At 36.4% G+C, this 26,220-nt stretch overlaps 1 protein-coding gene across 3 annotated transcripts in view; it reads left to right on the top strand.

Moving 5' to 3' along the window:
* Positions 1-26,220, top strand: part of erbb4b (erb-b2 receptor tyrosine kinase 4b) — a 367,114-nt gene that overhangs the window by 183,403 nt on the left and 157,491 nt on the right. The gene's annotated exons all lie outside the window — the stretch shown is intronic.

Raw genomic sequence — 26,220 nt, 5'->3', positions numbered from 1 at the left:
TATCTAATTAAATATGCACACATTCACATACGTTTCAAGAGCAGAAATATGAACAATTGGATAAAGCCAGGTTCAAATTTTTGGTTTCATTTTGTTGACATTAGAGTTAAAGGTTTTTACTGAGGGGAAAATCCATAATCAGCAACAGCTAGAAAAAAACACCACCCATTAAAACTAGTTTTCTGAACTCAAATGTGCACCACAAATCAAATCTGCTAGTTTTTGTTCAGATCATTGTTCATAAAAGAGGTAGCTTCTTTGTTCATTTCATTTACAAATGACCTGTCCCATTTCATTTAGTTGATTTTCCAGACAAGATATCTCATTGACTTCACTTTTAAGGCTAAAATCAGGAAAGCATATGGCAGAAATAATATGAGTAGCATGCTAGAGTAGCATATAGTGTACAAGTATGCCTCTGTCTCGTCCAAGCAGTTCAGTGAAGGGCATTTTCGTTCAGTTAGTTCAACCAATGATATGCTGCTTGCACTTCTATGCTATTTGTATATAAAGTCTTTGAAGTCATAAAAAAGTAACCAAAGCGATCCTGTGATCGGAGAGATTTCTGAGTTGTAGGTGCATGGAAGTGAATAAAAACGATTTGTTTACTTAAAAGATTAAACATTGCTTTGTTCATTACAAAAACACCACTAGTGAAGAAAAAAAGCTAGATTGGGGTCAGACCTCACAGCTCACCTCCCTCCATCACAACAGCCCTATCTTCCACATTGCAGCCCATAACATGATGAGGATAATGGGTAGTCCGAGACAGGTCAGGGATCTTTTCCTCAGGAAGAACACAGGTGTAAATATTGTGTGTATTATGTGTGTTCAGACGTGACTAGCAAGGCTTTCTAAACTTCCTTGTGAACCCATTGCTGGCTCATCCCATGCCTAACTTAAGACCAATTTCAATTCCATTGAAAAAATTTATTTAAAGGAAAAATTCACTCATTAAGACAATTCTGCTTCATTGATCAAATCATTCATATACGTGTTCTGAACTGGATTAATTGATCCAATGAACAGATTAGTTAAAAAAAATGATTTGCTCATGATCTGAACATTCTTTTGAAACAAACAGTATGAATGATTTGTTCACTGAAGTAGCAGTGTTCAATTCATGATCGAGTTGTTCATTTGAGACAAATCTTTTCAATTTCAATGTATATGGTTCACAAAACCAAGTTGAATGATTTGTTTACTGATTGAACTGATTTGGTTCTCCAGTCTATCTTACAGACTCAATGACTAAGGCTTAAACTTCAGTCTGCTCCTTACACAAAGCTAATCTATGGCTTCAGTAGACTTTGAATATAGCACACAGATTTGTATGACCTTTTTTGTTTGTCTTTTGGTCATTTTTGCAGTTTAAGATGTGGTCAATATGAACTTTATTTATAGACTGAAAAAAAACAGGTTTGTAATGACATGAGAATGAATAATGTCAGAATTTAGATTTTGTGGAGAATTATTGCTTTGAAGACTCAAATATAGATAGACTAAGAGGACATTTGTGGACTCCCCTCATCACAGGGCCCAGGATAGCGTTTCCAGTTGTCCTGTCTGATGCCAGGACAGAGTTTTGCATTACTAATTGTTATCCTTGCCACAAAAACACACAACGCCACCCCGCAGGTCAGGAAAAGTGTTCAGCTGTGAAGGGCAACCATTGGCCTCCTGCTGAGGTAATTGGCCAATGCAATCGCTAGTATCAAAGTAAAAGCACTGATAAACAGAGTCGTATTATTGCTTAGGCTAAATAGGATAATGGTGAGGGAGAAGAACATTCTGTGCTTAGACATCAATCTAAAAACAATTCCGGTCCATGTTTATTTCGTCGCACCATAAGGGATGATAGAGCACAGCGAAAATCACTTGTAGGAAAATGCTTTAACATTTAGACTGCCATCTTTGTAGGCCAATGAGGTCTTGGTGTATCTAGAGGCCTCAGTTGCACAGGTTAATTGAACTTGTTAATTGAGAACAACAGCAGGGCCAAAGAGTGGAGTCACATGTGTATTTTTGGTAGGATTTTTAATATTTTAAAGCATTAATATCACGCTTCCCCAGGGTCTTCACGTCAGTTGGGGAAACTTCACCTTGAAGAGACAAGGAGGAGAAGAGAAATCTTTTCAGCAGTTGACTAGCCGTCTCTTGGGTGATTGAAACTGATGCTTTCTTTTTTAAAGATAGCTGGAGATTGATGGCCACTTCCAAAACAGCCAGAATAGCTTTAGTGGTAAACAGAGTTCATCTTCTCGTGCCTTCAGGGCTGATGAATTAAACCCTCTATGTGATGAATAACTGTAATTCTGCCCTCTTAAAAATTCCACATTTCTCTTTCAAAGGCAAAGGTTACATTGCAAATGTTAGATGTTTTGGACGGACGTTCAGTCCATGTGGACAGTTGCTGGTTTTCCATCCCATTCATGTGCATTTTAAATTTGCGCTGAGTTTAAACACTTGATATTCGCATGAACTCTCAAAATGTCCATAAGGTTTATGCGCTAGGCTGAGGTGGAGTTAAAGGTACTGGGAAAAAATATATATATATTTTTGCAAAACAGATGCCGTATTTTCATTATTTGGAAACGTGTTTCCACTCTTTCTCAGAACAAAGTTGACAAACACGGTGCTGCTGTATAAAGTTCAATGTTTTGCATTCTCTTATGTTAAACTTTCTGAAATACATAAAAAAATGTATAACATTTGGATGGAAATCCAGCTACTGACAACTTCTTGCAAGAATCCCCCGTCTTTGATAAGGTCGTCTTTCGACGCCCTCCATCCACATAAAATGCCCTATATGCTTAGTTCAGGATTTAATGAGCCGGTATAGAGTTAATAACCGGTTATCATTTCCAAGAGGAAAGCGTAAATATTTCCACAAGGCAGCATGTCATTAGGCTGAAGATTAGATACTGCAGAGTGCCTAGAGTGTGAGGTCTGATTGGAAATATTACTGGATATACGGTGTTGCCATGGAGCCCTGACAGGGACCAGAACTATTCTTCTTTTTAATTTCATGTCTCTTTTTCTCATTGACTGTCTCTTTTTTTTTCCTTTTCTATGTATTTTCCTTCTTTTCTCCTCATGTTGTCTGATAGTCAGTTAAAGTGGCTTACCAAAACAAGCAATGTTCCTAGAATAGCTTTCAGATCCTGAACTGAAGTGATCGTGAGTTGTGTTTTGGCACTGTAGCGCTGACGTGACTTTGCTAAAGGGTCACCAGTCTTCAACTGTCAGTGACATTTTGCAGATTTAGAGTTGTTGGAGTTTATAAAAAACATTGCTAGCAGTATTTAAAAAGTCATTAATAAATATTATATAATGCTTAACAGATCAGTAGTTCCATCAGATGTATATGCAAATGTGAATAAAAGTGTCATGACAACTTTTGAATGTAAATATATATATATACAAATCTGCATTTGTATTTATCGAATTACCATGAAAGGCTGTATGGACTACATTCCGGAGTGACTTGTGATTGTTTTATGTCTTATATAAGCAAATTCTAAATAAAACAATCGCATAGGGAAGGAATCTCAGTGTCCTCCATTGTTTTTCTCAGCCCGAGGCGTCTCTGAGCTTGGATTGGCCGAAGGTTGCCACTCTCAGAAACATTCACCTCCACGTCTTATAAACTTTCCTATTTGTTTACTGACTCTAAATATTGATTCATATCAAACTTACCTTGAAATAGAGAACTTTTTAGGATTGTTTTCCTGGCAAATATTGTCTAGCAGTTGTTGTTGTGTGGGATGTGAATACTTGGTTCTCCATTCAACCCTGAGAATATACAACATGCCTCACGATGATGAGATACAATTTACATCCATAAACTTTAAAATGGTACAAATGATTTGAAAATAAATTATTTTTGTTTATTTTGTCTGGTAATGGATGGCTCACTGGCTTTTTCTAAAAACCTAGTAAACTACATATACTACCTACTGCCTAAATACAGTAATGGAACCGTATAAACTTTTCAGCTTTAAATTCAACAGCAGCTGATTATAGTTGATTGAGATTTGCGTATAGTTGTTTAAAGCAATGGTTATATATTGCTTTAAATAAAAGACTGTGATTTCTGTGAAAAAAAGAAATATATATATATATATATATAATTTATATATTTTTTATATATATATATATATATATATATATATTATGATGAAATGGACAAAAGAAAGTCAAAATAATGAGAGCAGTTTTATTAGTGTGTTAGTTTGATAATATTAACTTGGAGTGATGTAAATACTTAATGTACCTTGTACTTTGAAAGTCTAAATTAAAAATAGAATAAAGTATAATTTTTGCATTGGAAACGTAACTGGACAAAAATCAGTTGCAATAGTGTTTAGGCCCCGGGGTATGACGAAACACGAGACGATACACAATATTGCATTGAGGAGAACATTACAAAACGATATTTTTAAGAAACACTATATTTAAGAAGTCTTCAGTGACAAAATATTGGAATTATAGTCTTTTATTCAACTGAAAGTCCCAAAATGCAAAACAATGCAAGTGTATTTTACTTATAATTTAACTAACCTATTTCTGTCACTAGCGATTCAGTAAAAGACAGAACAATATAATGCAAGCACTGTAAAAAAAAAATGCTACAAACTTAACTAAGTCATGCTGGTATCGCGAGGCACATTTTCACCTCAACCAGAAATATTGTTATTATATTTTATCATATTTCATTATCCCAAGATCTTGTGACACAAGATCTCGTCAAACCCCTAATAGAGTTTCTAAATTCTTAGAAATGCACACTAAAGTACAGTAATGAAGTTCATGTACTTTATACCCCAGGTAATGTAGTTTTTCCAGGGCTAAGTGCGACGTTAGATCAGCTGTGATCGAGAGACGTTTTCACAGTGCCCTTCAATATTAATGAAGACTGATGAAGTGTTTGGGAGTCCATGTCTTTCAGCTCTGCCTGGATGGGATTGACAATCGCAATTAGCAAACTCTCAAGTTAATTTGCATCACTTTAATATGACATGAAGACGGGCTTAAAAGGGGAGGAGAGAGAAGGAGCAAGAGAGGAGGGGAATTATATTTGCTTTGGGAATAATTTGTAAATATTGGTGCAATTAGAGGACACAGGAAAAAGACCACCTTCACAGAATATCAGTATCTTGACTGTAAGATACAATAAAGGAATTTATTATTTTATGTTAATTTAACATTAAATTATTATTAAATCATTTCAACATTAATATTATACTTAATATTAACTTTCATAAAATGCCAGTGTTTGAGAACATTTTTATTTACTTTTGTATGATAAGCACATTTGGTAGTCCTTTAGCAAAACTAGTTGAGAATCACTGAAACTTTGTAGCGCATGTTTATAGACTCACAGTTTAATGGAGTTTTAGAAGAAATATAAACACTTCCACACATGCATGGAAAAAGTCGACTCATGGCCCGCTGCAGCGTCTCCTCACTTCTCATGCCTACGGCGAATGTCAGCACAGGTTCACATTCACAAAGGCTCGGCACACACAGCAGTGCTGCAGTCAGGGATGTCTCACTTCCCGTAATGATGAGTGTCGTCCAGCTCTGGCAGAGCGACAACACCTCAGGAGACAGTGTGGAAGAAAGAGCAGGTGTTTGAGCTGAAACAAGAGACAGGGATATAATGAGACAAGCACACGTGTAACAGGCAAGCATTATAGCATTTTGTTTATAGTGTTGGTTTCTATGTGTTTGGGACCAGTCAGTGTTTGTCAGCAGAAGGTTTATCTCTCTTTTGTGGATGACTAGCAGATATATGTTTAGGCCAATAGAAGGCAGAAAATAAAGTTTACCAAGATTTTTTACCTCCCCCTTCATTCCGTAAATTCCCCCTGCGGTGAAAATCAAGTTTTTAAAAGTTGTTTATATGTGGTGTTTTTAATATTCTTTACGACAAACCATGTGCTCAATCATGTCAACACCATTACTGAGTATTTTCTCCTTAAACTACATATAGCGCATTACCATTCTGATACATCGACTTGTAGAAGAGTCTGTATGAGTGATTGGAGGCGGGGCTCATTTTCATATTCATGGATCCGCGTATAATAAATGAAGCAAGGGTGTAAAGTTACATTCAATCTAGTTTAAGGCATGTTAAGTTTTTTTTTTTTTTCACAGGAAAAAAACATTTAATCATAGAGGAGTTTTAATGGATAAAATTACTGACTACAGGGGGACTCCAATACATATTTTCTACAGATATTTGAGATTGTACAGCGTGTAAAATGTTTGGGGAATGCACAGAGTTAGAAATTTCAATGTTTCTAGTTTTGACAGGCAAATATTTCCACTGTACTAATAACATATTTGAGTAAACAAATCTGGCGTATGGTAGCATTTAAAACTGATTCCTCTATTGAAGATAATTTTTTTTATTTTGCCATATCAAAGACATTTGTACACTTATATAAAGAAGTTGATGGTGCTCAAGTAATTTTTTTTATTATTATCAATGTTGTACAACAGGTGTTCTGCTTTTAATTATTTTTATTTATTTATGCATGTATGAAACCATGATACATTTTCCCAGGATTCTCTCTTTAAAAAAATAAAGGTCAAAAGAACAACATTTCTTTGAAAAGAAACCTTTTATAACACAATAAATGACTTTACTGCCGCTTTTGATGAAGTTGATGCATTACATCATAGAATACTGACCCAAAACTTTTGAATTATTAGTATTATTATTTTGAGGATGAAGCAGGCTTCCATCCATGTATGATAAATGTATTAATTTGAAAAGTTTTTATTAGTCTTTATCTTAGTAACCACAGCTGATTTATGGAATACATATGGGAATCCTGACTGTTGAATTATGTGGTTGAATTATTAAGCTATATGGTTAAATATTTCAAAGTAACTTGAATGCAGTTTTAAAGTTTAAAGGTTCTACATATTTTCGAAACTCAGCGCAGGTTGTCGTCGTTCGCTCATCTGTGATGTAGTAGGTGGTGTGCGTGACCCTCATAACCTCACAGCAGGAAAGTGTGCTGAGGTTGTGCTGGTCAAGTGTTTGATAATGGCTGGGTCAGTGTTTAGTTGGGAGGGCTGGAGTTCACAGGGTCTGTCCTGAATGTGTGTGTCAGGAAGATGTATGAGCTGTAGTCAGGGCACATCCTCCTCACAGTGCACACTAATGATGCTATAAGCCCTGATGGACACCTTTGTTACAGTCACATCCATCGTTTCACTGTTGCTTTACACCACATCAGTCTTGAGGAAAATATTTTGAAGCTATATCTTGCCAAACTGCAATCTAAATATAATTTAAAGTAGTTCAATCACGCTTCTCTTTTTGAATAGTTGCACTAAAATATTCATTTACAGTATATTTAATGACCTGCAGTCCATTCTTGTTCTGGATTGTTAATTGGGGATCTCTGTTGTACATGACATTTTTGCCATTTCTATTATGTTTTGTAATATTCGAGAAAGGCTTGTAAAATATTTCCTTTTGCAAGCATGTGACCTGGTTTTTCCAGGATCGTGATTTTTTTTTTTTACTTTCATCAGCATTCAGTTAAAAAATTAAATTAAAATTCAGATATTATTAATATCATTCATGCGATATTGGTGTATTCCATGTAAAAACTACAAGATTCAGAATCAATAAGTATCTCCATAAGCCTCTTTTTACAACATCTTTGATTTATAATTGCTTTTTTGTATTTTATTTTATTTGTTTACTTTTTTTAGCCACTGATCATATCCTCAGGCATGGAAGGGAATCTTGGGACAGGTGTTGAATAACTATAGGATAAACCGGGGCTAGTTGTCACAATGAATATGTTACAATGACTGTGAGGTTTGAATTCAGTTTAACATATTTATATGTATTTAAATATTTTATGCAATTAATTAAATTATTGGCCAACATTTTTGTATGTTACTTTTAACATAATTGAAAGGTTTATTATTCCAATTCAAACTATCACAAAAACATTATGTAAACAATTAACAGCAACAATTGTCTTTTTATGGGGGGGGGGGGGGGGGTTATTAGCTTAGTGTACTTTAAGGTATACTACTGTTAATTGTTTTAAAGAAATTAATAGATTTATTTAGTAAGGATACATTAAAGTGATCAAAAGTAAAAGTAAAGACATTTATAATGTACCAACAGATTTCTATTTCAAATAAATGCTGTTTTTTTTCAGGGAGAAAAACTATTTCCACAAAAATATCAGTTTTCAATATTGATAATAAGAAGAAATGTTATTACCAAATCAGCATATTAGAATGATTTCTGAAAGATCGTGTGACTGAAGACTGGAGTAATAAAAAATGCTGAAAAGGAATACATTTATTTATTTTAATTTGATTGTGCATTTTAATAATGTTCCACAATAGTACTGTTTCTAAATAAATTAAGCTTTAATGAACATAAGAGACTTTGTTGAAAAAATCTGTAACACTTTACAATAAGGTTAATTAGTTACCTACTTAGTTAATGAACAATACTTCTACAGCATTAATGCTTGATCTTAGTTAATTTTAATTTCAACATTTACTAATACATTATAATATCAAAGGTCGTATTTGTTAACATTAGTTAATGCACTGTGAACTAACATTAACAAAAAATGAACAGCTGTATTTTATTAACTACAATAATGTTCATTAACTAACAATAAGCAATACATTTGTTACAGTATTTATTAATCTTTGTAAATGTTAGTTAATAAAATACAGCTGTTCATTTTTTGTTGAGTTTGGGGTTTGGGGTCAGCAAGATTTTTTGGTAACACTTTACAATAATGTTCATTAACTAACAATAAGCAATACATTTGTTACAGTATTTATTAATCTTTGTAAATGTTAAAGTGTTACCAAAAAATCTTGCTGACCCCAAACTTTTGAATGCAAGTTTATGTGTATATTCTGAGAAATATTCACTGGAGAACAAAGTGTGACAAGAAGCCCAGTCTCTCCTGAAGCGCATTAAGGTGACTTTCAGCAGAGCGGAGGCATGTCATGAAGAGGACAAGATCCGCTGGATGTCTGCAGGAACTTCCCCCGTGTTAACTGAGATGTCTTACACCCACCACAACAGAGCGCAACCTGACAAGCACTTCACGTCTCTCATATACACTTTCCAATCCCAGAGAAAGGAGAAGCAGACAGATAAAGAGAGTCAAAGAGAAAGAGAGAGAAACGAGATAAAGAGGAGAAGAAGCGTTGGTTTCTTATCTCAACAGAACACCGGTCATTGAATAAAGAGTATGAGAGGAAAAGCAGCAAGGGAGTCACAATAGTCTGTCCGGGGACCGCACTTACGCTAGCCGTCTCGCTGTCCTATCTCCCCTCCGCTCTCCTTAGTGAGAGGGGGAATCTGGGACTAGACCACTCTCGCACGCTAAATGAAATCAATTTACACAATAGCAGCACTCAGTCCGGGCTCTCAGTATGGGTCGTGTCAGGCTCAACGTGCTTATAATGGCTGAACATACTTTATTAACCGCTGCTTTCTGATAACAAAGCCACCTGGAATTAAGTGAAGAACCCCCCCCCCCCCCCCCCCCCCCCCCCCATCCGCATTTTCATTCATATTATGAGACGGCTTTTAATGGGTTCTCTTGAGCTGTGTTGGGGAAGATACTCATAATCACGTCCTGACTAAATCTGCAGTCTATTCCTTTTGACCAAGACTAAGTCGTCTTTTTTTTATTTTTATTTTTTTTATTACCAAGAAAGGGTTCACTTAAAAATAAACCCAACCACTAAACAATTTTCACTTAACTATTTTATTTTGTTATTTTATTTTATCTATTTTTTATGATTTATGATTATTTTATTAAAATCAAAAGATTACATTATTTAATTATTATATTATATTAATCTGCATTGATCATACTGTTTAATTATGACTATTTTACTCAATCACCCAAAGGCGGACCTTGGAGTTAAGGTCAAGTTCACTCTTAAGATGATAATGCTTTAATTGTCATTTCAGAGGAAATTTTACATTTTGCTAAATGATTTCCAACATGCACTGATGAATCATGCACAGTAGACCATACACGTGTCTTAATAATCTAAACAAGATCAGTTTGATTGATGCTGACTGATCGGTATTAAAACTAATAATCTCCAAAGGTGCCAAAAGAGAGCAGAAAAACACAATTTTGTATTTGAGCTTGTGTAACAAGAAAGAATGTCCTCTTTTGGGAGTTTTACTGGTTTTATAGCAGTCAAGATAAAGGAGCTAGCAGTGGAAGGAGGCCCTGAGGACGGAGTTTCAGAGGAAGGACAGAATGGGTAAACAATGGAAATGAAGACTAATACCTGCAGAAAGAGGGCTGAACAGATGCGACACGCTCTGATGCATGATAGGACTGGCTGAGCAGCGTGTCCATGCCAGGCCGGCTCTCCGCAGAGAGGGTGACAGTCAGACAGGTGCACGTGTGTGTCTGCGTGTGACTGGGAGAGACGGCAGGCTCCGCGATGGCTGGGAATCCATCATGTTTTACGCTATTTTAGCTAGGCCTCAGCCATGGCACTCCTCTGTTTCTATTAGAGCGAGGGGTCCTTGAGTGCGAAGGGTTGGTTTTTGTGCCGCTTGACTTTAATTATGATTGGTCGGCGTTTGTCCCTCTGACCTTGTTTTAAGGCGGGGGAATGTGAGAGAAAGAGTCTGTTTTTTAACCAAGGACTAACCTGCCTTTAAGAGACGTTTATTAGAGAGATTAAAATGTCACTTATTCTCCTTAAACTATGGTGTGACGTAGCCTCACGGTAATCAGTTTAGTAAACGAATAGCTCTACGCGTTGTCCGGTCTGTTTACTCCCCACCCCCCGTCTTATACCTTCACACAATAACTAGTGGCTGTTTAAATAAGAACTCATTAGAATTACATAGCCATTTAGCTAAGTGACATTGGGTGTAATTGTACCATCCATCAATTGCTGTGTGTAATAACACACTTGGAAGAGCTGAATGTTGATTAGCCGGTGGCCAATTTCTCGTGTAGCTGAAAATAATGACTGAGAAAAGGGCCATGGGGCAAGGTGAACTTGCCCTCTGAGGGGCCGGTCACATTTACTGACCTGTGCTGGCCAAATTAACTTCTTTTAAAACAAATGAAGACGTCATCATTACTCCTGTGTGAGACCCAAACCCACTCAAAACTCATCTTCTTCTTCGAATTATGCTCATAAGTAAAGGTGTGACTGTGGTTACACAGGGTTTTACATAAGTCAGTTTTGAATCATATTTGTGCTTTAAATTATATATGTTTATTAGTTACAGTATTTGTTGAAACAATGGTTTGATATTTTTGATTATTTTTATATTTAATTTTTATATATAACTTTCATAACTATTTACATGGTATAGGCTTAAACCGTGAAATGGTTCAACAGTAAATATGTAATATGTATTATATAATATATACATGTAATATAATTATTTTTACCGGTTGATTAATGGCACGATTCTATTGTGACAACTTACCCCATACAGTGTGATGCTATTGGGGCATTTTGTCACAAAAGCATTTTGTCAATTTTGAACAAATTGAAGATTTGTCTCTATTTATGTTTTCAGTTAGTATCCTTACAGATTAGCCTTCTAAACTCATTCTGTATAAGTGTTACTTATATGTGTGTGTAATATTTTACTGTTTGATTAATGCCATATTCCATTCTGAAATCTTACCCAATACAGTGACACAATTGGGGCAAGTTGTCACAGAAGGAGTTTTTTTTTTTTCCTGGGCAGTAACAGTGTAAAATATCAGTAGGGTTTTTTTTTTTTTTTTGCCAAGACTATCATAGACTTTCAAACAAAATCATACCCTGTGAAATATTTCCTGGAATGTGACAACTAGCCCCGGTCTCCCCTGATCTTTCTCTGTAACCTGATTACATGTCTTTACAGCCCTCATTTCAATGTGTATCTTTCCCATTTCCTGCCTTTTTATCATTTCCTCAGTTATTGCTCCTTGTTCATATCTTGCCCTTTTCCCTTTCTTTTTGAATTCCCCTCATTCTATCTGTTTCTGTCCTGAGGCGTTAGCATGTGCAGTGCTTGCCTGTGAGGCTGCCTCCTGTGTGTTGTTGCAGTTTAATCGGGACAACAACAGCACCACACATTCCCCTCTCTCCTGTTGCCCTTTCTCTCTCTGCAGAGAGGACCCTCTGAAATCCAATTGCTGGGCTATAATTATGGCTTTAACTAGGGACTAGTGTAGCCATTAATCAAGTTCACCAAAAAAGCACTGGCTCTGCCCGGGCCGTTTCTCACACTCCTCGTCCCTGAGCATGTGTGGGCTAAAAATCACACAGAAATGTTTCTGTGCTCCTACCTGCTCCGATCTCTATTCATTGATAATCCCTCCCCCAGAATTTCATCCTGTTCCTCCCACAAAGCTATCATATGGCTTCAGAAGACGTCCAATATAGCACAGAAGTCGTATAGACCACTTTTACTGTGCCTAATCTGGCTTCCCACAGCTTTAATTCATTTCTTAAACAGCCATTTGTGATTACTGGATTAGGATTATTTATATTTTTTCCTTCTGATTCTACTTGTAAAAATCTCATTTTCTACCATATTTTTTCGACATACACATTTCCTTGACTTTTCCAAGTTTTTCTTGAAAACTTTGAGCTATTCCTTGAAGACTTTATACCACTGGTTAGATTGGCATGTTTTTGATGGAAATGCCAGTGGTTGCAATGCATTCTGTGATAACACTCAATTACTCATTTCACAATGCAAATATTAAAGGATATCATCACTGGGAAATTTTAAATCTAATCTTAATTTTCATTAATTCATTGATTCAATCATTGAATCGTTGATTCATTTAATCATTAATTTATTTATAAATATTAAACATTTTACTTATGTTTATCTATGTCTATTTTTATCACATAAGGCTTCTTTACACAAACCTTTTGTCTATCATTTCAATTCTATGTGCACAATATATTTTTAAACTTTGCACTTTATTTTTCATTCTGTTTTCCATAATGTGGTAACTTGTATTTGGCAGTGGCACTAAAGAATGATCTATGTCTGTTTATTTTTTATTCCAGTGCGAAAAGCAAAATTGTGTTCTATGGCAAACTGAATAGATAATAAAGTGTAAAGTAAACTAGCACCTAGGGTGGAAATGATCCCCAAAATAAGTTTGAATGTTGGCGATGAATTTATTTCAGAAAAAGTGTAGCAGAAGAACTAAAATAAAGAGGGATTTCAATACAGTGTTCACCTTGCAAGCACTGTAATTCAGCTAGGAGTGTTTCACTCACTGTAGTTGGCCCGAGTGCCGAGGACACTCGGTAACCTCACTTTGATTTGTGGGAGCAGGAGTCAGTGGCGCGGCACCTGGGCTAATGAACGGGGTTATAATTGAGATGGAACGAGCCGCAGATATATTCAGCTTTGCTCTGCTCAAGTAGCATGCCACCCTGCTGGCTAAAAGAGTTCAATACAAGAGCCGTCCCCTTTCATTGCAAAACTTTAAAACAAAGGGTACTACTTCACGGGAGAACGAAGAGGGGTGGGGGGTATTAAGACGCATTCCTCGGATCTTCCCTTAAATAGAGGCGACAGACTAATTTAATTGCTCATCAGCTAATGATGCTGTTTTAAAGCACTAATATTCCTCACTCTGATAGCAGGGCCGATAAGAGTGCCGACGGAACCAATAAGGGGACAGTGGCACAGGAAGAAAGAGAAAGGGAGGGAAAAAGAGAAATTGGGAGCGAAAGAGAGAACGGTTGTGTAATTACAGCCCTTTACTGTGAAATTAAAGCATTGTCACAGAGCGTGCCAGCTCCTCCCCGCACCAGTGTTAGGACTTCATCTTCCCCTCATAAATACAGTCAGAGCTGGGTAATTATAGATGTTTCGTATCGTTTTAGGCACGAATAGCAATGAAAAGCAAATTGTCCGTTCTCTTTCTTCTTTTGTTCATAAGTAGTCAAATTCAAATAATGGTAAAAAAAAAAAAAAACCAGAGTGAGCGGGAAAGTGAAGTGGCTGTGTGAGTAATGTGCGTTTGAAAAGCCAGTTATTTCCAGAGCCGCCTGTAAATCTGGATGCGGCCGGACGGAGTTCTGACAGCATTGCAACCTTTAGAAAATTTGATGATAATGCCTTAGACCTCTGAATGGATGCGGGCCTGAATTTATTGCCTGGGCAAGAGAGCTTTTCTCAGGAAAGCTCATAAATTCCCCTGTAGGGACAGTGAGCACACTGTTTAAAGGGAACGATTGACTGTGCCGAAACGTGCCTCTGTGACACCAGCACAAAACCAAACACATGTATGTTTCCTGCTTAGTTATTTATTTAAAATAAATTCTACTTGTTTTTAGATTTTGATATATAATGTGAAGACATGCTTGCATTTTTTTATGGCTGCTTAAGTGTCCAAATACTTTTGGGGATCACTGTAATTTGGTACAGGGCTTTTTCAAAAGTTAGGCATGAATTCATGACTGCCCTGGATCTTAATTTGTATATGTTTTACTTCTAGTGCACCTGAATATTGTAAATATGTCATTGTGAATATAAGAAACTTGTTTTTTAGCTTCCTTTTGTTGCTACTGGATCATGGTACCTGATAAACTCTGTTCCCTCTGTTTGAACCCAAGAGAGTGGTTGTGTTTCAGCAAACTGTTACTGAATCTGTATTACAGCCAAACAAATCAATGTAGAGAGCAATAGAGACTTTGTGTCTTTCCATGTGCTCTGATCAATGAGCAGGCCTCATCTACTCTCTATAAGGTGAGCACAAGCTCATTGAATTAAAGATTGTTAATGTAAAAGTGCAACATGGCTCTGTGTAAAGGAGCATTCATCGTGACAGTGATCAAATAACTGGAAGCCACTGGGTCATTCCCTAATTATGTAGCACATTTTCATGCCCGAATATAAATGTATTAAAATAGTAGATCAAATATAAGACTAAATGTTTGTAAAAAGATGGGAAAACAATTATATAATATCACAATTAAGTGAACATATATTGATTTTTTTAAAGTAATTAAAATGACCTAGTCTAGTTTGAGTAGGTTGCCATTTTTGTGCTATGCATCGATTTCTACAATGGAACACTTCAAGCAATCTAGTACGATCCAATAAACCATCCATTTTTTTTTTTTGCCTTCATTCACTCAAAGGTTTTTAGGGAAGGTTGTTTTAATTAGTAATCACTCATGTTTTCCCAAAACAAACTAATACAATTAAGTTACTTGATGACATCCCTCAGGAAGTAACCCATTTTTTTATAACACAAACATCAGTATGTAGCAATGTATTCTGTGTTATTAATCAAGCAGAAACTGTATGATAATATCAAAATTTCTAGCCTCATGTATGCTAACTCTCAGCCCCTATACTGAAAAAAAATTACTAGCTTTCATTCATATCCGGGCATATTCTCTTCATTTTCATTGTGTAAATGAGTCGCCGTTGAAGCTTATGTCCACAATCTTGACCAGAACATATTTCTGAAAGTCTGCTTTAACCCTTTATGGAAATAATTTTTAAAATTACATCATTGCAGAGTTCAATACGTACTACATTACAGGAATAACCACATTGAGTTCCTGTGCTATTGTGTTCGTAATCCTGTATCAATGACTACGTTTACATGCAGCCAATAACCCGTTCAAAACTGGAATATTAGCAATAACCCGGTCGCGCACTGCCATGTAAACACCTGCAAAAGCACAAATATGCTTGTATCCCGGATTTTAAAAACCTGGATATGATCCCTGGGGTACCCCTTTTCTAACCCGAATTTTAGTCATGTAAACAAGTATCGGCATATCCCTATAGTGATTGGTGTTCTGCATGTTCTATTCGCAAGGAATCTTTTGAGTAGAGGAACTTCTCAGCGCATACAATAACCCGCGTGCAGTATACCGGAAGTAAACATGGCAAAACGCAGCACAGCGTACATTTGGAGCGAGGTCAGTACCAGCACCAAATCGCAAACAAAGGCGATCGCTATCTGCCCCGAACTATTCATTATCCGCGTGCTACTGCTGTTGTTGTTGTCTTTGGATACAGGAAGAAGACAATGAATCGCCGTTTACATCGGGATATTGCAATTCCATGTATACAGGAGTAACTCTCTCTGCCCACGCATCTAAACGGGTTATTCTTAATGTTTCAGAAACCCGAGTAGTGACCTTAACCCGACCATAACCCGAATATTTGCTGCTTGTAAACGTAGTCATTGTTGGCTCTTTGCCCCATCATGCACAGCTCTCATTGTAAAGTAATGACTTATGGCTGCTTTGTTGCTGTTAGTGTGAACACCCCTTAAGTGTGTGTGTGTGTGTGTGTGTGTGTGTGTGTGTGTGTGTGTGTGTGTGTGTGTGTGTGTGTGTGTGTGTGTGTGTGTGTGTGTGTGTGTGTGTGTGTGTGTGTGTGTGTGTGTGTGTGTGTGTGTGTGTGTGTGTAAGGCGAACAGAGTCGTAAAGCTCACCTTTTCTCTTCTAGGGTGGCACAAGTTAGGCCTATGTAGATGCTTTAGCAGAGTTTGCAAGCCGATTTCTTGAGGGAAATCTATTATAAATGCCAGGCATTCTCTCAGTAGTCTTTGTTGTCTGTCTCTGACAACTAGAGAGAACAGAGAGACAAACTCTCACCAGCTCTTTTATTAAACAAACCTATCAGCATACTAGCTAATTTCACTGTTGCATCTATTAAACAGAACTATTCTCTGTAGGCATCAGGATAACAACCCAAATATCCAATCTCAGCATGATTTGACACTATCTGAAAACACCTCAGCAGTGGTAATGATTGGCTAAGAAAAAGACACAACAGAGGTTAGGTTAATTAGCTCTCAGATCATCAGCCATCCACACAAGAAAAATCCCTCCCTTTGAGTACTTTAAAAACCTGTTGAATCAATTCACAAACCAGCAATTTTGAACTAATAGTCTTAATACAATACAGCAAGACCAATAGGTGTTCTTAGCTCCTGGCTATTGCTAATTAGCATTAGGTAGCATTAGTAGCATTAGTGCTACAGCTGCTCACACCGCATAGTTATTAACAGAGCAGTGATGATGTGCTAAGGTTAAAAATAGGGCTTAGTCCTTGAGCTAAGAATTTTAGTTTTCATTATAGCCTATATGTTATTTAAAATAACTTATATTGTTTGAGGTTTGAGTTACAATTTCAGAAGTGCATGAGCTAAAGTGGGTTACGTCCCAACAGTCTTTACAGTAATGGGGACAGCTAAGTTGCAGGTGATACTGAGACAGATGGTTTTGACCTCGGATGCATTACTGTCTTGTCTCCCATTAGTGGTAGCTGTTAAAAAAAGACTGGCATGCTGGAGAGGACAACAATGGATTACTGCTGGAATTCAGTTGTAGAGAAGACTAATGTTTTCTCTTCAATATCGCAGTTGTTTCTCCTAGACAGCAGCAAGACATTTGCTCCTGCTTTTGCTCTTAAGAAAAGACCCCAGTAATCTCACATATTTCATCTAGAGTTTCTGAAGATATCTCCTTCTGCAATGTGCAATTTCAATAGGAAATCAAATTTGCTTATATTCAAATATTCAAATTATTTGCTTTCAATTTAATAAAATAATATTTTATATCATTAAATAATGTATTAAGTTAGTAATTACGAGACCAAATTATCTGATTTACTGTATCATATATATATTCAGTTCATAGCTCTGTACTGTTTGGGTGCATTTGAAAATGCATACTCTTTGGGTACGTACTTCTTTTGAATAATTAATTACTTAATATTTTTTTGGGGGTGTAGATTACTTACAAATTGTAATCGGTTACTTTCGCAAATTGTGGTTTGTGAAGGAACTGCAGGAATTGGTGTGTTTAATGAAAAGCTATTAAGTAATTAAATCATAAAAACATACAATTAAAATAAATAACAATTAAATAAAACGCATACTAAAAATTTATATTTTAAAATGTTTACATGCATGTCATGTTACCAGTAACTGATATCAGAGAACCATGAACTTAATTGTATTATTATTATTTAGAAATTTTATTGTTGACAGACAAAAGCCTTGTTTGAAAGACACAAGCCTTTCAAATACAGTAATGAATTGTTAAATGACTCACTGAGTGATAAATCAAATAATAATGAATGGGTTAAAGGAGATGATCGGATATGAAATGTTGCAATGTTGAGAAAACACTTAAAAGAGAAATGATTTCTGTAAATCCAGTAATCAAGTTCTGTATGTCTCAGTTTTGACTAGTGGCTGGTCTGTGTGTGTATTTCCACAAACCTGGTATATATTTATATATTGTATAACTGTAGTCTGATTACAAGTATTTTAAAATCTAATCTAATTACAAGTAATATATTTTTGTCGTAATATATAAATGTCGACACAATCCTTTTCCGTTTAACTTTAGCGCATAAATTCTATGTCGATACTTTAATTGTCGCGAAAAACTAGTTTGGAAACACTTTTTGTCGAGAAAAGGGGCTTTAACGCAAATAAATGTGGCTTCACATGATATTTTCATCATGTGCAAGGTGCAGTCGTCACAACAAAAACCATGGCCGGTTGTTTTACTAACCCCGAAAGTTTCGCCCATCACTCTATACTCGGCGCAGGTTACCAACTTGTACAGGGCAGTGGCAATCCGCTTTAGTGTCGGAACCGGTGGTCGGTAGCAGTGGCGTAACTTTGCTTTGAAAAGTGGTGGTTTTGCTATTTGTTTATTTAATAACCGACTTTACTTGGGGAATCTTTCGTTTTGAATTGTTCTGTTTACAAGTAGAAATTTCAAGCTTTCTATATATTTCTCAGGTCTGTGCAAGTAAATTATACGCTGAGTTTCGGTTCATTTATGAGACGTGAGTCCAGTTCACGCACCGGCACCTCCATGATATTTTATTTAACCTTTATTTAACCAGGAGAGTCTCATTGAGATTAAGAACCTCTTTTGCAAGGGTGACCTGGCCAAGACAGGCAGCAGTACAAACACATGGGTACAGACAAATAACTCAGAAGACTAAAGCTACCATTTCATATAAGCATTTAAAATAATGTTTACAGTCTAAACGCATTTAGCCTACATTAAGGCATCTGCCTCTAAGTCTTTCATTTTGGATTTAAAAGCATTTAGCGAGATTAACTCAATGAGTTTCAAGTCCTTTTGCCAAGTATTTCATGCTGAAGGTGAAGAATACAGAAATGCCTTCTTTCCCATTTCCGTACGGGCCTTGATGATCTATTTTCTACTATATTTACTTCTTATTTATTAAATCCATGCAATTGGTTGATGAAACATTGATTAAAATTAAGATACAATTAATAAAAAACGAAATTCACTTTAAAGGAAAGCTTTGTGCTTTCTGTTTGAGGCCTCTGTGAAAGTTTTAAAGTCGCTTTCAGAGTGGTCATGTTCGTAACGGAGAACTGTCACGTCCGTAACATTGTTTTTTCCTCATAAATGCGAACATGAAAAATAAAATAAAAATAATATTTTATGTTCTATGGAGGCCAACCATTCTTCACCGGGTTAGTATTAGGCTACTTTTGTTTTGCGCAGTGTAATTCATAGAATTACTAAAATAAATGTTGCCATCTAAAAGTTAAAGATTTTTTGTGTCATGTCTCATGTGTATTTCCCTCATATTAAATAAAACGCATGTGTACACTGATATTTTTCTAATGTCTGGACTCCTTTATTAAAGGTATAGCGGAGGATGTTCTTTTTCCGGGTGGGTAGCCTATACTATTGGTCCACCTAACTGTCAATCATTCTGGTGATATGTTTACGTAAGGCCGTCGTACGTGCTCGTCCCTATGTAGTGGCTTTCTGCGCATGCGCACTTTCAGGTGTATTATGTGTGATGAGTTATGGTTTCAGCCATTCGTTTGAAAATGGCTGAGGGTCGAAAGAGAAAAAATGTATACGAAGTGTATGATAAGAAGAGAAAGGCCGCAGAATATAGAAACAAGACCAGAGTGATTTTGGGTGAGGTTGGGCTTCCCACTGATGCCGCAGTCGCGAAAATTCTACTAGACAGGTAAAGTTTGTCATGCTATTTGGAGAAATCCATTTAAAATCACTGCTAGTAAAAGTTAATGTCAGCTATGATTAGCGATGCTAGCCCTGGCACAAGTCATGCACCGCGTAGACACTGTAACCATCTCAATTTGTCTAAAGTAGCCTTATAACCAAATTGTAAATGGTATCACACTGAAATATTCTAAACCTTGTGTGTTCATTTTCGATAATTACAATGTGTTCACCATAGTATTTATTACACAAAATTATGCAATAAGCTACTTCTCCATTGCATATTATGTCTTGAGTCCTCGGTCACTCAACACGTTTAAATTAATAGACGTTCCCTCTCGGGAGCAAATAGAGTGTGGCGCATGTGCATTTTTACAAAATTTGGAGAGTGCGGGTCTTCTCTAAAATTCGGAAAGATCCTCCGCTATACCTTTAAGGGAGTATGGATATATAAACAGACGTTTCAGTATTAAATGCATGTTCTGAGAATTTATATTTCAATTTTGACTGCAAATGTCACGTCTATAACGCTGGAATTGCCCAATTTTAAAGAATTTATCCTCAACTAGTTTTTTGGTGTAGTGTAATGACGAGCCTGGCAAAAAGTTGCAAAAAAAAAAAAAGTTGTCTCCACAACTTCCTCCCAAAACGCCTGATTGCGTGGTCTCTCCCAGACCCTTGGGCTTCATCGCATAAGGGTAGTTTCTTCGAGCCCTATCAGATGAGCAACTGCTTCATTCTGCCGTCGTCTTCTGATATTTCGGACACTTGCAATTATTTGTGAAATTGAAATGACAGTAAGCTGGCAAATTTCAATTAACTGCCTGAATACTCCCTCCATTTTTTTTGTTTGTTTGTTTTTGGTTTGTTTGTTTGGTGTTGGGGGATGTGCTGACTGGAACCTCAAAAGGTAGAATTTGCGATAAAAAAAAAATTATGGAAATGGCTCAAGGGCACTTTTTTTGATACACCAAAACATATGCAACAAATCGCTTTCGTCATTTGTGACGTCATCGCGCACACAATCTTACCGATAAAATACTTTGTCGATAACATAACAGCGCAAAAAGTGGATGGAAACGAGGCTACTGTCAAGTAAATTTTTAAATGCTCAAATGTGACCCCACCTCCACCCCTCTTTAAAGGGACAATGTGTAGTTTTTTTAATTATTTTACTATCTAATATTTGTATTCATAAAAGTCGATATTTTTATTCATAAATATGTCCTCAATGGTGTACAAATACCTCAGCCAATTATCTGACTTATCCTCATAAACGAAGAATTTATTATCTTTATATACATGTGACGGGTAGGTACACGGAGGCTTCCATCAACGAAGTGCTATTAGAAGACATCCTGTCATAGCTTTTTGGTACATAACAGCTACCGTAGATGCAACACGCATTTGAAAAAGCGAGGCGCTGGAGAGCACAATTCGTTTGAATGCAAAATGCAATTTCACCGCTAGATCAGAGAAATTCCTACACAATGTCCCTTTAATGGAACTTAAAATACATGTGCATGTTAATTTTATTTATGTTAAATCTGAATATTATAGTGAAATTGACACTTAATACAATACATTATTAACAGAAACAATGTACACAAATCTAAACTATTTTAATGTTGCTGTGGGACAAAGTGAGACTAGCCTCTAATCAAATACCACGTTTTTCTTAACACACGGACAATATAATCATCAGAGATGCACGCGATTACGTTTAGAAATAGACAAGCCTTGTTTCCAAAATCCACCAAGCAAAGGAATCCTGTCAATTTTATAAACTTTTTATAAAACCAGCCAATATAATCACAATGAACACATCCAAAATAAAATAGCCTATTTAATATATATAAAAACTGCAAAGCGACTAATTTGCAAACAAAATTATTTATGCACGAAATCCAGCATAAACTCTGGCACAATCTGCATATTTTTAAACTCTCAAGACAGTTGTTATATAGCCTATATGTTAAAAAATTAATTTTGGATGTGTTCATTGTGATTATACTGGCTGGGTTTATAAAAGTTGTAAAATCTACAGGATATCTTTGCTTGGGGCATTTGGAAACAAAGCTTGTCTATTTCCGAATGTAATCGCGTGCATCTCTGATGATTATACTCTGTGTGTTGAAAAAAAAACCAGATTAAACACACTTGCAACAGACACACCCCAAGGCAGAGACATTTATAGCGTTGCCAGCGGCACTGAGCGGAGTTTTTCCGCTGTAGTGGACACGCACCATTAAAACAATCAGCGGATGGCAGGCGGGTGCGGCTTTGAAAATTGGTCAAAAACGTTGGTGCGGATGGATGGCGGACAGATGATGAGTTTTGTGATGCGGTTGCGGATGAAATAATAGCCCATCCGCGCATCTCTACTACCCACTAACCAAGGAAGAGCAGTAAAAACAGGCTTTGCCTCTCGGCTCACAGATCTAGTTGGTCTGATGAAAAAAACAGCTTCAATTATAGTAACGTGCCGCATTTTTTGGCAGTAACGGTGTTATTAAGATGGGAAGAGTAATCAAGTAGATTACCCGTTACTGAAAAAAATAACGCCGTTATTTATAACACTGTTAGTCCCATCACTGGGTATAAATGTAATCCAGATGAATTGCATTCATCATGTTGTCCCTGTTATGTGACCTACCAAGGTCACTTGCATTACTTCACTACCATTCACAAATGCTCTTCTGTGGCTTCATGGGATAGTAAAGTGTCCATCAGATGCACACTTTACAATTTTGCTGGAAGTAGGTCATTGCCTAATCTTTTTATAAGTGCTGTGAATTCAGACATACTAATGTCACAAAGGCTACTGTTTTTCGCCTACTAGTAAGTATGTGGGAAGTATGTAGTAAGTATTCATTGAAATTAATTTTCTGATATTGTTAAAGATAATGAAATAAATGGCTGCAAATGGAAATAAAAGCAGCAGAGACATATCTAAATGGCTAATATGTGTTTAGATTTAAAATAAGCATAAAAGTAAAGCTTAATTCTCTCCAATTTAGTCTAATAAGATGTATAATTTCATCCTCATAACACAGATCTATGACAAACAGCTAAAATTAGTTTGTATGACTAAATGAGCAATACTCTCTCGGCTAAATGAAATCGGTGCGTTATTCAATAACATCAACTCATTCCAGAGTGACTATCAGATTTACAACCCTGAAAGCATGTTCATCATAACTTCCGTTCGTGATATTCACAAATCACCTAAATAATTTAAAACACTCTTATCATTTTGTAATTATTTTGAATTAATATGACAGGGCCATGCATTCACAGGACACGTTTCTCTCGTGTCTATGTGGCCTGAAGGGGTTAAACTAATGAACAATGACTTCATTTAGCGTTTTAATTTCTATGCAGCAGATCTTATGCATATTCATACTTTTGAAAATAAGCAATTAACCTGATGCTGTTGTTGATAGCAGGGGAAAAGTCATTCAAAACCAATCAGAAGTAACAGGTTTTCTGAGAAGTTTCACTCAGGTGCATTTCACATTAGGCCGTCTCTCGTGAGATGCTTAACAAAACCTTTCAATGACTGAAATAAGCTAGTGAATAACAAACTTATCACTTCCTTTAGAGAAGCTTTAAATGGCCAAAGAATCATAAACAAGCTTTTTGTGATTCTAAATGACTGAATGAAGCCGTTTGAAAGGCACATTGTTTTCATTGTGATCTCCATCTTGAGTCATCAGAGACGACTCTCAAGGACTACTTGACTTTGTCTTTTATAGCAAACCTTTAGGTTAAAATGTTAAACAGAAAAAGGGAGAGGGAGAAATAGGGAAAGGATAAAAAAATGTAGTAAAAAAATATGAATAAACTTATTGAATATACTTGAAACTTGAATATAATGTTTTGTTTGAATGTGCCCCTATTATGCTATTTTAAAGGCTCCTAATTTTTTTTCGGAGGTCATGCATCACATTCAAAAACACTTTACACTTTTCTCATAATATACAGTACATTGCAGGATCACCTCTTTTCTCACAGTGTTGGAAACGGTTCAACATGGATTGCTTTCACAACACAGAAAACAGAATCTTCTCGACATGTTCATAATATGAACCAAGCTCTTCCAGGCCTCAGCTACAACTACAGTGTTTTAGGATGGGTCAAAGTAGACATTGTTCGCGAGCAGCCAATGAAGACAATAAGCTGGCATTATGCAAATTTGTTACAAACCTATGTAGGTTCATGCGGAAAGAAAGACTGGAATTACTGACGACTCGTTTCATGCGGTTCAGAATCGGTTCTTTCCTTTGGGAGACAATAATTCTATTTATCATTATACACGTATATATATATATATATATATATATATATATATATATATATATATATATATATATATATATATATCATTATACTGTATCATGAACAACTGGGCGTTCTGCGGCATACTCTGCTGTAGACACCATCAGCTGGTGTGATTACCATTACTGAATGAAGATGTGCAGCGGTAACCTCAACTCTAATTGAATAATTGCCATTCGCCCAAACGATCCCAGTGCGGATCCTCTTCTCATCAGAAGTGTGCAATATTAACCATGACACAAGCAGAACCGGACGGTAATTAATGCACCAAATCAATTAGAAATCACTCCATTTGGAGAATTCCTGCAGGAGAGCCCCTCATTATCAGAGTACTGATGGAGTCCCACTCCCAGGAGGAGAGACACTGCTCTTCTTTAGCTCACCGGGTACGCAGCGATAGATTTACACTGCTCAAGGAGATATTCGGAGTGTCAAAGTCGTAGATCTGTACGGGCTGTTCCTCTCTTCTGCTCTATCATCTATCCTGAAATCCCTGAGGCAGAGAAAATGAAATTTGATTGGCATGAAAGGACATCTTTAATGTGAATGAGTCTAAAGTAATGTAGCACATAAAAGAACTGATGGTTCTTGTCTGGGATGGAGAAAACAGCAGTGTTGTCTTGGTCTCTGTGATGAGTGGGGCCCACTTTAAGGTTGGGACACGGTCTGCTGTCGGGCCATTTTTAAACGTCGGTCACCTTAGTTTTTTCAGTGTGTTCCTCCATTGGCTCTAGTTGGATGCCATCGGGGTTTTTGGGGCCGATTCAGCTTGTTGAATCGGTGTCAGGCTGTCAGGGAGAGAGAGAGAACTCTGATTGGCTGTTCAACTTTGCATGTGAATAAAAGCGAAAGAGATGAAAGTGAGCAAAGAAGTCAAGACTGCACAGACAGAAGGCTGTTATAATTTTATCTCATCTTACCTGAGCATTTGAAAGCACAAATCTTTCATAATAACATGAGACTGGAATGAAGAAAGTGATCAGCATGATTGATGTTCAAAATGATAAGCAAGCGCTGCTTTGTTTACGGTTTGTGTATCTCCAGTCTTAGTTTCCGTTTCTCTTTTTCAATGACGAAAACAGACCTGCTGATGTAGACATTGATATTAACTTATATGCAGTCACCATGGGAAAATCTCAGAATAAAACTGGGAATTGTGAAAAATATGATACACCGGTGTTTTGCCAGATGAGAAGTTTATATATATATCATCTTTTTACTCTTTTAATTCATTGTATCAACTATATCATATATCTCTTTTAATTTATTTTATAACTGTTTTAATTTTCCTTGCTTTTATTTTGTGATTATTTTAATTCCTTTCTGTAAAGCACTTTGAATTACCATAGTGTATGAAATGTGCTATATAAATAAACTTGCCTTGCCTTGCCTTGCCTTGCAGAACGCACGTGCTAGCTGACAGTTGTCTTAAGTCCTTTTGGCGTGCTCTAGCGCAGCTTTTTTGGGTAGACACAGTCGATGAGAGGCGACAACACAGTCAGCTTTTGTCGCCGCTAGATCTTTGACTTTGGCTTGACGTGTCCCAGGCTTTTGGATCTTTAAGGCAGGGTTTTTCAAAATATTTGATGCCTAGGACACCTAAATATGGATGATGGATATTTGCTGGGGCCCCCTATTTTTTAAATAATATGTCTGCTGTGTGTTTTCATGTACAAACAGAAAACATTTATACCGTGTGAGGAAAAATATTAACATATTTGTTTTTTGGCTTTTATATTGTCTCTGTAATATAGCCACAGAAAAAAAAATGTATATTATTATCTGGAAAATATTTGCTAATGAAGTTGAATGTGTATCTTTTTTCTACCCATTATTAGA

This window comes from Siphateles boraxobius, unplaced genomic scaffold, assembly GCF_051911475.1.
Source record: "Siphateles boraxobius isolate OS27281-9 unplaced genomic scaffold, OSU_SipBor_1 7, whole genome shotgun sequence".
Classification (NCBI taxonomy): domain Eukaryota; kingdom Metazoa; phylum Chordata; class Actinopteri; order Cypriniformes; family Leuciscidae; genus Siphateles; species Siphateles boraxobius.
The sequence above is the reverse complement of the archived record's forward strand: the minus strand, read 5'-3'. Positions and strand labels throughout refer to the sequence as shown.